At 45.3% G+C, this 14,067-nt stretch overlaps 1 protein-coding gene across 6 annotated transcripts in view; it reads left to right on the top strand.

Annotated features, from left to right (window-relative positions):
• The first annotated feature begins 6,886 nt into the window (after positions 1-6,886).
• The window catches only part of MYO18B (myosin XVIIIB), a 280,263-nt gene continuing 273,082 nt past the window's right edge, over positions 6,887-14,067 (top strand). For all 6 annotated transcript variants that reach the window (XM_063086857.1, XM_063086860.1, XM_063086861.1 and 3 more), the window contains exon 1: positions 6,887-7,054. The gene's annotated coding sequence lies outside the window, so the exon portion shown is untranslated. The remainder of the gene's footprint in view (positions 7,055-14,067) is intronic.

Genomic DNA, 14,067 nt, shown 5'->3' on the forward strand with positions numbered 1-14,067 from the left:
CACGGCGACCTTGGTTTTCCTCCCAGAAGGTGGGACTCTGTTTCTCTGTTCCATGCTCCCACAGACATGTGCTGAGACCCTGTGGTGCATATCTCTTTAAACCAGAAAGCCAAGAAGGAGATGGTCCCTGAGCCACAGCTGCCTGGGCAGAACTGTCTGCTTGCAGATCTGCAGACTGAGGGCAGGCTGGGTCTTTCCTGTCTCTTGCTAGTTCAGGAAGGAAGGAAGTCACTGGTCCATGCAGCCAACAAGTTTCCCTGGAGTGTATTTGCACTTGCTGATTTGAAAACCTTTTCGCGAAATCGTTGACAGAAGACCCAGCTAGGGAGGGTGTAGCCAGCTCCCTGAGCAGAAGGCAGCAGCCAGAATGGAGGCCTTGTCTGACACTTTTTCTATAACCAAGGGCTGCTCTGGAGCAACAAAGCCTCCAACCCCTACTGAGAGCTGCAGAAATCAAGTCACTCCCTTGGTATCGATCGGGAAGGAGGGGAAATGTCGTTGGGGACTCAATTCCCAGCACAGTCTCTCTGGGCAAACTCTTTGGTCCTCCGTTTTCTCATTTTAGTTAAGAGCGTTGAACTAGAGGATCTCAAAGGACACTTCTAGCCAAAAACATCCTCCTTCTCTGACTAAAGGTAAGTATAAGGGACTTGCATGGAGGTTGTACTTGGAGCTCAGAAAGGAAATGCTCTTCCTTCCGTGTCCATGGTGTCTCCCACTCTGCATTATGGATGGCTCTATTAGTCTCCCCTTTAAAACTGTGTACTCCTCAACGTGGGAGCCCCTCCTGATTTAGCCTGGGCATGAACTATGTACTGAATTGAAGGAGAACCATGTAACCACGGCTCTTTCTCTAGGCACTTTTACCAGTCAATACCAGAGATGAACAAAAGTTTTTCAGTCCAAATTATTCAGGCTGACAATTTCTGGAGATCAGATTAGCCAAATCAAACCCTGAGACTTTACTTTGTGCTCCTATATGCATCTTTAGACTTGCATGTAATTAATGAAGTCCTTGAGGGGAAATTTATTCAGTTGCTCCTATTAATGGGTCTGTAATAGAGAAGCGAAACCGGAAACTGAGGCAGATAAGCACAGCAAGGAAATATTGTGTCTAAATTATGTGTATTTCAAATGACTGATGGTTACATTTTTATTTTTTAACCATAGTATCTGAATAAAACAGTTCGACATTGATCCTTCCATGTGTAGACACAGTCCCAACTTGATAGCCTGTAAACCACATCTCTGCCTGGAGGTAGTATCTGGCAGAAGGAAGTGGAGTCAGTTTGTCTAGGAGCTAAACCAGGCTCCCCAACTTACTCCCTGGGTGGACTGGGAGTAAGTCCCAGTAACCTTCCAGTACCTGCACCACTTCACCTATGCAGTGGGGACGATGAGAGCACACACCCTGTATCCATGATAGATTTTCTGAGGATTTAATAAGTGGAAACATAAAAAGCATTCAGAGCAGTGTGTGGTACACAGTATTCACTCAATGCAGATTTGCTTTTTATTTTTATTAATATTTTGAAGTGTTTGTGGATCCACACAGCATATTTTAAAATATACCTCACTGTGCCAGGTTGGGGAGTCCCATTAAGTCAGCAGCCCAGGCATTGGAGGGGATTTCCCACTTCTCATTTTCGGGAGTGACATGCAGAGCTGGGTGCCTGCCAGAGAAGACAGGAAGTTACTCTGGTGTCTCCCTTCCTAATGCCCTTGAAACATGCCATTGGGTCAGTCAAGGTGCAGCTACTGAGTAAGGAAAATGCGTTACATCTATAGAATTGAAATGTGTTTAAAAGTATAGATTTACACCAACCTTAACTGGAACTGCATATAGTGCAGGTGTGCTTGTGGTTCAAGTTCAGCTTTGCACTTGGGTTTCTGATGGTGCTGCTTTTGGGAGGTCTTCCTTCTGTAGGGAGAAGCAGATTCAGGGAGTCCTGTCCACCTGGCAGAGGTGCGGTTATTTTTACCTCTTTATTGTCAGCTGGTCTAACTCTTGACATTTCCTTGACTGTTCCTGTTGGGTTCCCCTTTCATGTTTCTATTGTCTTGAGCTCACTATTGGCTGGGCCTAGGAGATGAAGTCACAGAAACAAGTACCTGGTGTTTGGTCCTTACTGGTTTTTTAGAGTCGTTCCAAACATTGCACTTAGAGGTGGTCCTGAGGTTCATCATCAGATTTCAAAATTGAAGATGTAAGCTCTTAGCTTATTCACCAGAGATCAACCTGGCAGGGAGAACTAGTAATGAATGTGAGTTAACTGCAAAGGGGGGGAAAAAGGATATATGATAATTGCAAAAACCAGGAAGCATTTTCCTATTCATCTTGGTTCAGCTGCCTAATAGCGCTTTGTAAAATGTCAACTGGGGAAAATGTGGATACATTTTAGACTTTAAGTTAAAATTGCACATTGAAAATTCTAGGGCAACAACTGAAAGAATGGAAATAGTGGATAACTTCCAAACTGATTTAAAAAAATTGAAAAGTAGAATGGAAAACCCTCAATCCCAAAAAGGCAAGGAAGGAGATTATAAGGATTTAACTTTCATTTATTAAAAGACACATAGAGTGAAAGATGAGCCATAAAACTGGGAGAAGATATTTGCAATATGACCAAAGGACTAGTTGGTGTAACACCTGAAGAACTACCATAAATCAATAAGAAATCAGATAATTCAATGGAAAAAAATAGGCCAAAGGCCAAAAAGACAATCACAGAAAAGGAAACTAAGAAACACAAAAAGATGCACAACATTATTAGTAACCAGGGAACTACAAATGACTAATTTCCACTTCAGAAGGACAAAAATTTTAAATGAAGAGTCTGATAATTTTCAAGTGCTATGACAATGTGGAACAAATGGTATTCTCTGTGCTTACCTCTGTGCATGTTGCCATAGCCCTTTTGAAAACAATTTGAACATGTACATACCCTGTGACATGTGAATTCCATTGCTAGTTGTTTGTGTGTACTCTTAGAGAAAATTTTACATGAGTGTGCCAGTAGTTGTGTGCAAGGATATTTATGATAGTGTTGTTTGTAATAACAGACAAAAATCATGAACAGATTAGTTGTCCATCGGCAGTAGAATGGATGAAAAAATTGCAGCATATTTGTACTACAGAATAGCACAAAGAAGCACAGATGAATGAAGTAGTCACGTGCACTGACGTCCAAACAGCATTGAATGAAAGAACAGAAAGTCACAGAATAATATGTATGGTACAATTCCATTTACGCAAAGTTTAAAAGAGGCAAATTAAATACTATATCATTTAGGGATACTATATAGATGATAAGCTTGAAAGAAAAAGAATGTTTAACACAAAATTCAGAATAGTGAATGATTAATGGAAAATTTAGAATAGTGGTTAATTCTGGGGGAAGGAAAGTTTGAAGGCTTGTGTACTATATGTCACACACACAGGAACACACACAGAGTTATGTATGTGTGTGTGACATATTTGACATCTTTTCTTATGGTACAAGAAGTCAAAAGTACTATTTAGAGAACATTTTTGGTGGGTTATTTTAAAACATGAGTGGATATCTATGTAGAAAGATGTTCACAATATATTATTAAGTGGACTAGGGCACAAGACCAAATGTATTCTATTTTGGAAAATGTGTATATACTTTGAAAAAAATCTAGAAGCCTAGATAATTGGTAACAGTGGTTGCCTGGGGTTAGTGACACTGCAAGTCATCTGATCATGATGGATTTCTTTTCTTTTAGCTTGTCCACAATGGACTTGTGTTATTCATACAATACTTTTATATTTTTTGCCCCAGGAGGCTTGCCTGTATGGAGTAGATCAGCAGGCTCCCTTAGTGTCTAACTTTTGGTTAGGTTCAGAAGAGGGAGGCACCTCTGGAGACCAGAGTCAGGATGAAAATGCAGTTGGAATATTATTCTTCAGCCTTCCCCACTCCAGGTAACCTTGGGACAGCTCTTCCCACAGCTGTTAGTTACAGCCCCTGTCAATAGCCACTCTATATAGATCTATGTATAGGTGGGAAAGTCTCCCTGCTGAGGCTAGCCCCTGAGATCTATACAGATCCTCCTTGACTTATAATGGGGTTACATCCCAACAAACCCATTGTAAGTCGAAAATATTTTAAGTCAAACATGCATTTAATAACTCGATAAACTCATCATAAAGGTGAAAAATTGTAAATTGAACCATCATAAATCCAGATGCTCCTAGACTTACGATGAGATTATGTCCAGATAAACCCATTTTAAAGTCAAAAAGTCATAAGTTGAATCATTGCAAGTCAGAGACCATCTGTATTTTCCTTGCTGGTTTCCCCAAACCCTACCCATGATTGTAGATATTCTCCTTATTAAACTCTGTTTGTATTACGCAATTTGAGAATGTCTTTTCTGCTGTTATTCCAAACTAATAATTCACACATTCTTCCTCCCAAATCCTTCCCCCTATATGCATAGTGTAGACTTCATGATGGTACTGGTGGGCTATGACAAGATGGGGCTTCCCAAGACCCTCCTCTTCCTTGGGGCCCTGGGATGGGCACTGTGTAGAGTAGGGTTTCCTGTTGGCATTTAGGGCCAGGTAATTCTTTGTTGGCAGGGAGGGGGCTGTCCTGTGCCTCTACCCACTAGATGCCAGAAGCATTCCCACCCCCAAGTGTTGACAACCCAAAGTGTCTCCAGACATTGCCAAAGGACCTTTAGGGGCAAAATCACCTACGTGGAAGGATTATTATGATTGTCATACACACAGACACGCATGTGACTATTCTCCAGCTTATCAGTACACATAAATGTGTGTGTACACATGAACACAGACACACATGTACACATACACCTACATAGCTCTCTGATAGCAATGGGTATGACTGGACCCCAAAATGATGGAGGCCAGGTGATGGCACTTCATCATCAGAAGCCAGGTGGGAGCAATCACCCCATGAGTGGCAACGTGGGAGAGTATCACAGGAAATATGGAGATGATTAATAGAATGTAGCATTTTAAGGTGCCACCAACAAGGGTCCACAAAGTTCATACCATCAAACAAATTAAGGATGATCAGGAGACCGAAGTCAATTGTCCCAATAAAACGTCACAATCCCTTGGTCATTTTATGAACCCAGAACTCACTGAGTGCAAAAGAGGCCAGATCTCTAGGGAAAGAACCAGTGAGTGACCCTACAGCAGATGCGTAGAGTAATGATTCCTCTGGTCTTTGCCCCAAAGAAACTATGGCCACATGGTGTGTCTGAACACTGCACAGAATGGCACCATGATCCACTTGATCAGTGGCACCGTGCTAACTGGATCGGACGAGCCAAAAATGCCAGTTCTCTGGATGCCTTGGTAAGAATGCCTTTACTTTCCAGTCCTTTCCTCTTATCTAGGGAATGAAGCCTAGAGACTGGGAGAAAAATGCTCGGCTAGGTGAAAAGTCTTGCTTTAGGGCTGCCCTCAATCATAGCACAAAGTCATACTTGGTTGTCCTGGTTGGCAAAAATCCACCCACCACAGGTACCAGGCAGGTAAACAAAGACATACTGTGTTGTCCCCCTCAGGATGGACAGTTCTCTTCAAGTCAACAAAACCACCACTGCAGGTCACATCATGGCTTATGGACAGCCCCCATCCCTGAGTCTGAGAATCATTTCTGCATGTGAATCCCACCATTTAAGACCAACAGGCATGAAAAGATATCAAGGGCAGAAAAGCCTCAGGAGACTGGTTTGGGACCTGGCACAAGGTGGGTTCATGTTGCAATGTCAAAGGATCTAGCACAATATGGAAAAAACAGCTCTCTGACACCTGTTGTTTGCAACCTCTTCACGTGGAGCAGCCTGTGATGTCCCATGCCACTCTCCGCAGCCTGGGAACACTCGTCAGTCTCTCCTCTGTATTGTATAGACTGCCATTTCCAAAGCAGCCTGCACTTACTGTTTCAATGAACTTCTGATTGAATGCTAATTCTCAAGACCCAGATGGAAATGTGTATTTTGGGAAAATACTGCTGGATTAGTCATGAGGAAAGAAGAGCCACAACATGTAGTAATGGTTGAAATGATTCCTACAAGAAAGAGCATGTCATATTCGATGATCCAGTCTTTGGAATCAGAAAGACCTGGATTTGACTCTATCCCTTGCTAGCTGTGTGGACCTGCCTGACTTACTTAATCTATTAAAGTCCCTACTTTTCTCTTTTCAGGCAGCAGGTGAAGCACTTTTTAGAGCACCCAGTTTGGTGTCGTTCTTAAGATTGTGGGACCAGCACTCCCTGGGTTTGAATCTGTACTGCCTTGGGCAAGTTGGTTAACCTTTCTGTGCCTTAGTTTCCCCATCTGTAAAATGGGGGTGGTGGAAATCCTAGGTCACTGGGTTGTCGGGAACAGTAAATGAGTTCATTAAAGCCCTCAGCTTGGTGCCTGGCATGGGATAACCACTTCCTATGCATTAGACATGTTTACATACAGTGATTGTTTACTAAGAGGCCCTAGCATTTGTTCCAGTTGTTTCCTTCCAGAGTCTGGATGGAATGGACAGTCGGGCACTCTGCAGGGGTCCAGCCACCTCTCTTCCTTGCCCAATTCCTGTGGCCTCCAGTTTTCTATGTGGACAGAGGCGGGAGTGTGGGTGTACAGCCTGCCCCGGGACAGGGATGACGGTTGAGAATGTGCTTGCGTCCGGAGCTGTCCCCTCCCCTGCTCCATGCCACCAAATATGTCCATGATCTCTGCTGCCTGGTCAACGGCCACTCCGGCTGCTGTCTCCTGGCCAGACCTGGAGCTCATGGGCTAATTTTAGAAATGACTTGTCGACTCAGCTGCTGCTATCACGTTGGCCCCAAAAGAGGGTGGGGGGAGGGTGGGGGAGGGCGGACCTGGGAGGAGCAGTCAGGGAAGGGGATGTGTGTTAGTGTGTGGGGAGGGGTGCTTCTGCTGCTTCTCCTGTGCCCCTGCTCTGCCGGCTTGGTGGGGTCTCTTTGCTGCTACCTGCGCACACTTCTTGGACGATAGTAGTTCCTGCGACCCGCGGCCTCCTGTGGAGAAGGTACTGTCGGGCTGGGTTACACGATGGGCACCTTGTGAGCTGAGAGGCAAGTTTTAATTTTCCGGAATGGGATTTTGGGGCCTGTAGTGACAGGCCTCTGGTCTTTTGTCTATTTCTGGCCTTTCTGGTGACGAGAGCTCCCAAGGCCTTTTCCCTTCATGGGTTGCTCATGTCACTTACTTTGAAAACAAGAGTATTTTGTGGAAGGATTTTAGAACAAAATGCTGGGGCAAGTGGACACTTTTAAAGATCACCCTTGTCAGGACCCAGCCGTTTGCTGATCATTTAAAAAAAATATGTCAGAGTCATGAGTTAACTTCCACTGCTGACTCTCAGCCGACAGATGCCAGGGTTTATATTTTTTCTCAACTACCAGTGATTTCTGCTTAACTGGTTTTCAGTTTACGGCCAGGGAGCCAAACTTTTTCCCTTTCACATTTTCCACCCTGCTGAGTCTAAGCCTTAGTTTTAATGTTTTTTTAAAAAATTCCAATTAAACATGTGTGAGTGGTAGGGGGAGGGGAATGGTGGTTCATGGCCGAGGGTTTCAATTTCACATGGTGCTTACTTGAGCTCTGAGAGGTGTTTTGAACACCCATTCCCCAGGCATTTCTTTGAATAAAGATGATCCAGAGGTCTCAGTGGCCCAGGTAGTGGGGCAGGGAGGGGGCCCACTGACATGGAGCTCCCTCCCAGGAGTCACCAAGACCTCTGCAGCCTCAGGGCTACTACCTCTCTGCAACTTCGGAGGAGGCTGGGAGGGAAGAGTCCTATTTACTCCCCATCAGCTTGGAGCTGCCCAGCCTAGCCTTGACCTGCTTGTGCAGGAGTCTGGGCTTCCATCCTGCAGGGCCTGGAAAACTGTGCCATGGCCATCCAGGAAGATGCCTGCTCCTTTCAGGGCACAGCTCATGGAGGCTGAACATCCCACTCAAGCATTTAGCATCCAACAGTGTGGTGGTTCCCTTGGGTGCTGTCTTAGCTACTGACCTAAGTTGTATTCCCCTGTGTTTGGGCAATATGTCCAGTGTGCACTGGGGGAGAGGATGAGAGAGGCACCTATCTATGGTCTTAAGCTATAAAAGATTTCTAGAAAATAATAGCAAAGGAAGGAGGAAAGAGAGAGGAAAAAGAAGAAGAGGAGAGGGGGTCTCCCGGTCTCCAGGCCTCTGAGCAGCTGCATGTCACTAATCAATAGATATTTGGTGTGACCTGTGTACAGGCCAGGTCACTTTGAGTAGTCTGGTTTAGGCTCTGCTGACTCCATGGCCCTGCAGAAGTCCCTTCCCCAATGGGAGCTTAGTTTCCCCTTCCAACACCTTAGGGGGTTGGGCAAAACCATCTCTGAGGTCCCTACCAGGATTCAACATCCAGAAAGGCGTTTCTCTGGTGTGGATTGTTGACTACCTACCCATCAAACCTGCCAGGCCGCAGAGAGGGTGCTTGTAAAATGCAGATTCCTGAGCTCATCCCAAACATATTATACAGTCTTGGGAAAAGAGTAAAACCTTGCAGGTGGTTCTGTACTCACCTGAACTGGAGAACAGCCTTTCCTCTGGTTTGAGTTAACAAAAGCACAGATGGCTACTGCTCAGCATCCACTATGTCAAAACTCATCATGTCATTTCATAAATGTGGAAAACATGCACAGAGCTTTATTAGGGTTGGACTTTTGCAAAGATTTTATTAGGTCAGTGTTCGCCCAGAGGAAATATCAGGCCCTTCTGTAGCATTTTGAGATGAGAACAGAGGGTCCCAAAGCTGAAGCTGAAGAGAAATGCCTTGAGCTGCCAAAGGACAGGAACTCTGATTGTGTCTCTACAAGGTCATCGTGAGACAGCCCTTCATCAGGTCCTGTTTTACCCAGTCTTTGGTAGATAAAAATAACGGTCCAAATGGTCCTTTTTAAGCAGATGATTAGTTGCTATGGTGTATGGTGTATGTTTAATATTTAAAGTAAGTGGGATTGAATTGTTTGAAATATGTAGGTTATGGGTTTGAGACAAGTAGAGGGCCCCTGGAGTGCTGCCAACCTCCTCTGTTTACAGCTGGGGCAGTGGGGGCACAGAGAGGGGAAGCAACTTGCCCAAGGACACACAGCTCTGCAGTGACAGCCTTGGGCTTAGATCAGCCCCTGCATTCAAAGCTGGTATTTAGGGAGCAGCCTGGGGCTTCCCATGTTAGAAATAATAACCCAATCCTAACTATTACCTCCACCCCCGAGACCTTTTCAACATCCTCTAAGCCTCAAAGAAAGGGATTAAATCTCAGCTCTATTTTGAATGGAGGCAACAAAAATGAATTTTGTTACACAAACAATGCCCTTGCATATCAAAGCACATCTCTCTCTCTCTTTCTCTCTCTCTCTCTGTCCGTCTCTCTCTCTCTGACACACACATGTGCATGTGTGCATGCATGCACACAAACACACCCACACACACCATTCAGTCTGAAAGATCCAGAGACATCATCAGCTTCATCTGAATCATCCCCCACCCCAGGGCATGACTCACGCAGCTCCGTGACTTTCTTTTTCTGCTCTACTTCTCACTGTGCTTGATTACTCTTAAGAACTATAGTTTCTGGCAATGGAGTAAAGATCAAGAATTGGCTAGGTGGGTTTACTGAACACATGGGCAGTGCTCATGCTTGAGCTAACAGGAATTTCAAGATTCAGGGTCCCAGGAGAATTCATCTCCGCCCACAAAAGACTGAGTGCATTTTCAGCTGTTTCTTGGGAACCAGCTGGGGTTTGAGCTTCAATTTCATGGAGGCAGCTGGATTTGCTGTTGAGTAGAGGAAGAGATGGTTGCTGAATGGGAATAAATGTCACATTCATGCTTAGTATTCCTGGGAGCTTGGGCATGAGTTATTAGTCCCATTTTAAAGACCAGGGTGAGCTTTGGAGGCTTCAGTGATACAAAGTCATGCAGAGAGAAATGCAACCAGGCCTCTGTGCCTTTCTGCTAGGGGCTGGAATATTTAGTCTAATCTAATAAACAACATGGGCTAAGGCAATGAATTACGCAATCCTGCTTCACAGGAACAGATAACAAAGCCCGTTCACACTCACTGCCTCATTTAATCCATTGATTATCAAGGGATGGTGTGTGATACTGTCCCAGTGTTATAAAGGAAGAAACTGAGAATCAGAGTAGGTTAGCGATTTGCTTTTCCTCTTGGTTTTCTGTCAACAGTGGTGGCTCATTTTCTCGGTTCTTTCTATGTCACATCAACTTATTGTTCAAAGCAAAGATTATTTTGCCCTCTTTTCCCCTTAATGCTCCTTTCCACTTGCCATTATTTATCTAGACCAGGGTTCTATACCATCGTCAACCTTGGCATTATGGACTTTTTGGGCTGGACAATGCTTTGTTGTGGGGGGCTGTCATGCGCACTCTAGGATGTTTAGCAGCATCCCTGTCTACCCACTTGATACCAGTAGTACCTTCTTTGCAGTGTGACAACTGGAAATGTCCCCAAGCATTGCCAAATGTCTACTGGTGGGCAGTCACCACTTGGTGAGAACCACTGGTCCAGTCCAGTTCTGTCCAGTAGAACCTCCCATGATGATAGAAATCTTCTGTATCTGTGCTGTCCAATCTGGTAGCCACTTGCCACATGTGGCTATTGAGCACTTGAAATGTGGCTTATGTAACCTGAAAGCTGAATCTTATCACTTAATTTTAATTAATTTAAATTTAACTAGCCACATGTGGCTAGTGTTTACTATATTAAATGGCCCAGCTCTAGGTAGCAGCATAGTAAGGGTTAGAAAATTAGCCCTTTGCTGGTGTACTGAAACTCTAAATCAGTCAGGAGAACCTCCCAGCAAAAGTCTGACCAGCTTCTTGCTTCACTGTGGCAGGGGGAACACCAGACTGGAAATGGCAAATACTTGGCACCAGTGCCACCCCTAAATGCTCCTATGCCCATGGCAGACATTGCTAGTCAATCACAGCACACCTCTCTACTGAGTCCAGGAATAGCTCAGGATCTTTCCAACTACCAAACTCCAGCCAGGCAACCCTCAACTACAAATCAGTCAGTGCTGGCATGTGAAAGAAATATTATTGGTCCTCCCTGCACTAGGCCATATGGCCCATGCATGAGGCCTGGTGTCTCATCAGTCTGCAAGGGTGGTTGCCAAGGAGCATGTGTCCAGCCTCGATCAGCGGGATGAACACAGATATGTAGAGGGGAGAGCTGATGTGCTGGAGAAGCCGAGATTTTTCTCTAAGAAACACCCACTGCATGATTTAGGGATGAAGGCTGGGGGATGGGGATGGTGACTTGTCAGCCACTGATATACAAAGCATTTGGAGATTTTAATTGACCTGGGACTCAGTCTGATTCAACAGGAAACATGGTTGCTGCAAAAGGGCCTTATGACAAAGTCAGTAGTGGCTCTCAGGTATATGGAGTATCTAGTACTCAAACCACACTGTGAAGTCGGTAAGAAATACTAGGGCTCCCATTTGACAGATGGAGGAATTGAAGCACCGAGAGTTTCCGCAACAGTCAGAATGGGGTCCAGGCTGAGAGGTCTGAGACTTTCAGGACTGATGTTGGCCCTCTGAAGGGCAGGATGCCCACTGCATTTGCCCAGGCCAGCCTCTTGTGGAGTGAAACGTCCACTCCCAGGAAACAGTGACCATTATTCTGAAGGATCTGGAAGTCATATCATCTGAGAAATCAAGTCATTAGACTCCAGATAAGAAAATAGGGAGAAGATTCCGTCGGTGTCATATGGAAAAGTGGTTAACCTGGTTGTTCTGTTGCTCCAGAGAGAGCATGTGGCTATACCAGTGACGGAGCTCTCTAAGTAGGAGGAAGTTGGTTCTTTTCACCCTATGCATATTTCTTGGGAGAGTTCCTTCATTAAGAAGTCTCTCCAAAATACCAGTTGAATCATGCCACTTTCTGGGAAGATTTTAACTGATACAGTCAGGGGATAAGTAGCTTTAAACTCAAATATCAACTCTGATAGATGGGTACTGGCTGCTTGGAGTGTTATACAGGAAGGACTCTGAGTTTTTATGTGAACTCAGTGGGAAAGAGTGCTCTGATTGATTATTAATGTCTACCCCAGGCACGGAAGGAGAGAATGGCACACAATGCTATTTATTTGCCATTCACAGGCTAAATGGACAAAAATTACTCTCATGATTTATACCTGGATCAGAGTCTGACGAACCTGGGCACTGGGAGATGAGGACCCTGGCTCTGCCATCGTCTGGAACTGTAGGACCTCAGGAGAGTCACTTCCCCTCCCTGGTCCATGGATGCCAGGATAAGAGAAGGCAGGTTTTATGGCCTCCAAGGGCCTTTTGTAGCTCTGGTTCCAAAGAAGGAAAGCCATTAGAGCAGACATCAAATATCTTACTTAGTAATGAGTTCCCCATCAATGAACACAACCAAGAAGGAGCTCATTGACTCTCCATCCAGGAAGTTCCTTGCGAGGGGCCAGGCCCCTGGGGCTCCCTCCATGGCAGGTGCCCATGGCTCTCTGACTGCGTTGGCATTCCAGTCTGCTCCTCCTCTTGCGGACCTCTTTCCTACATTCTTCTTCATTTCTCTGCCTCTCCCACTTTTGTCTTCCTCCCTCCTTCTCTTCAATATCTCTTTTTCCTTCCATCAACCTTCCTGCCTTTGTTGCCCACTCAACCCCTCCCCCTTTCTCATTTTCTAGAATAATACAGGTTGTTGTGAGTGTGGCCTGAATCCTTGGCTAGTAGCTGTCTGTAGGCTGCCCTTACCCTGATTGGTTGGGGGGGAGGGTGGATCTGCATGCTGAGTACATTCCCTTTCCATTACTGCCTGGTTGCTTGGCCACCAAACACAGCTTTGGTGAGATAGGCTGGGCTGTGTGTGAATCAAGAGAGTCACTTTTGTCCATTTAGCCTGTAGATGGTAAACAGATAGCACTGTGCACTATTCCCTCCTTCCGTGCACCCAGCAGACATTAATAATCAGTCAGAGCACTCCTTCCCACTGAGCTCAGATAAAGGCTCAGAGTCCCGCCTGTATAACACTCCAAGCAACCACTACCCATCTATCAGAGTTGATATTTGAGTTGAAAGCTATTTAGTCAAGACCTCCTAGAAAATAGTCCACTTAACTGGTATTTTGGAGAGCCTTTTTAATGAAGGAATTCTCCCAAGAGATGTGCATAGGGTTAGGAAAACCAACAAAGCATGTTGAAGCACTCGGACACTAGCTGTGGTGGAATTCCTTATTAGCCTTGGACCTGATGAGGCAGGGGAGAGGAAAGGTAATTAGGAACCTAGGAATAGCTGGAGTTGATGGAGAGGTACTGCTTGAAGGGGTTGCAGTTGTAGATAGAGAAAAAGCCCTTGCCAAAGCTAGGGCCTGATATGAAGGGAGCACGGTAGAGTGTGTGTGGGGGGGTGATATACCCTGATCTCTAGTTGCTCCCACTTGCAGGTGTCTTGCCAGAGCCTTTCATTGAAAAACTCAAGGGAAAGCCAGAGAGCAAGAGAGCCCAGGGGGATGGTGGGCCCAATTCCTAGTGCTCAGACCCCTGGGGCACAAAGCAGGCTAGCCTCAAGGTGGCCTTTGGAGAGAGTGGGTCATGTGGCTGCTGGAGCTGTCCCCTTGTCCTTGTTATCCAGTTCTCTCCCAGGCAGCTCCTCCTCTCCAGGGGGCCAGGCAACTAAATGGTCAGGGCTCTGGTAGGACACAGAAGGTTCACTCCTGTGGGGCCATTTGAAAAGTTTAGGAAAGGGACTATTTACCAATGTGTGGGCAGGTTGCAATGTAACCATTAAGGCAAGGGTCAGAAAATGATGACCCAAGGGCTAAATCCATCTGTCTGCCTGGTTTTAAAAATAAAGTTGTATTGAAATAGCCACATCCATTAATTTACATACTGTGTACAGCTGCTTTTGAGCTGCAAGGGCAGAGTTGAATAGTTACGAGAGAGAACCTACAGCCCTCAATGCTCAAAAGGTTTACTATCTGGCCCTTTACAGAAAAAAATTGCTGACCCC

Source organism: Cynocephalus volans, chromosome 2 (assembly GCF_027409185.1).
Source record: "Cynocephalus volans isolate mCynVol1 chromosome 2, mCynVol1.pri, whole genome shotgun sequence".
NCBI classification, from domain to species: Eukaryota; Metazoa; Chordata; class Mammalia; order Dermoptera; family Cynocephalidae; genus Cynocephalus; species Cynocephalus volans.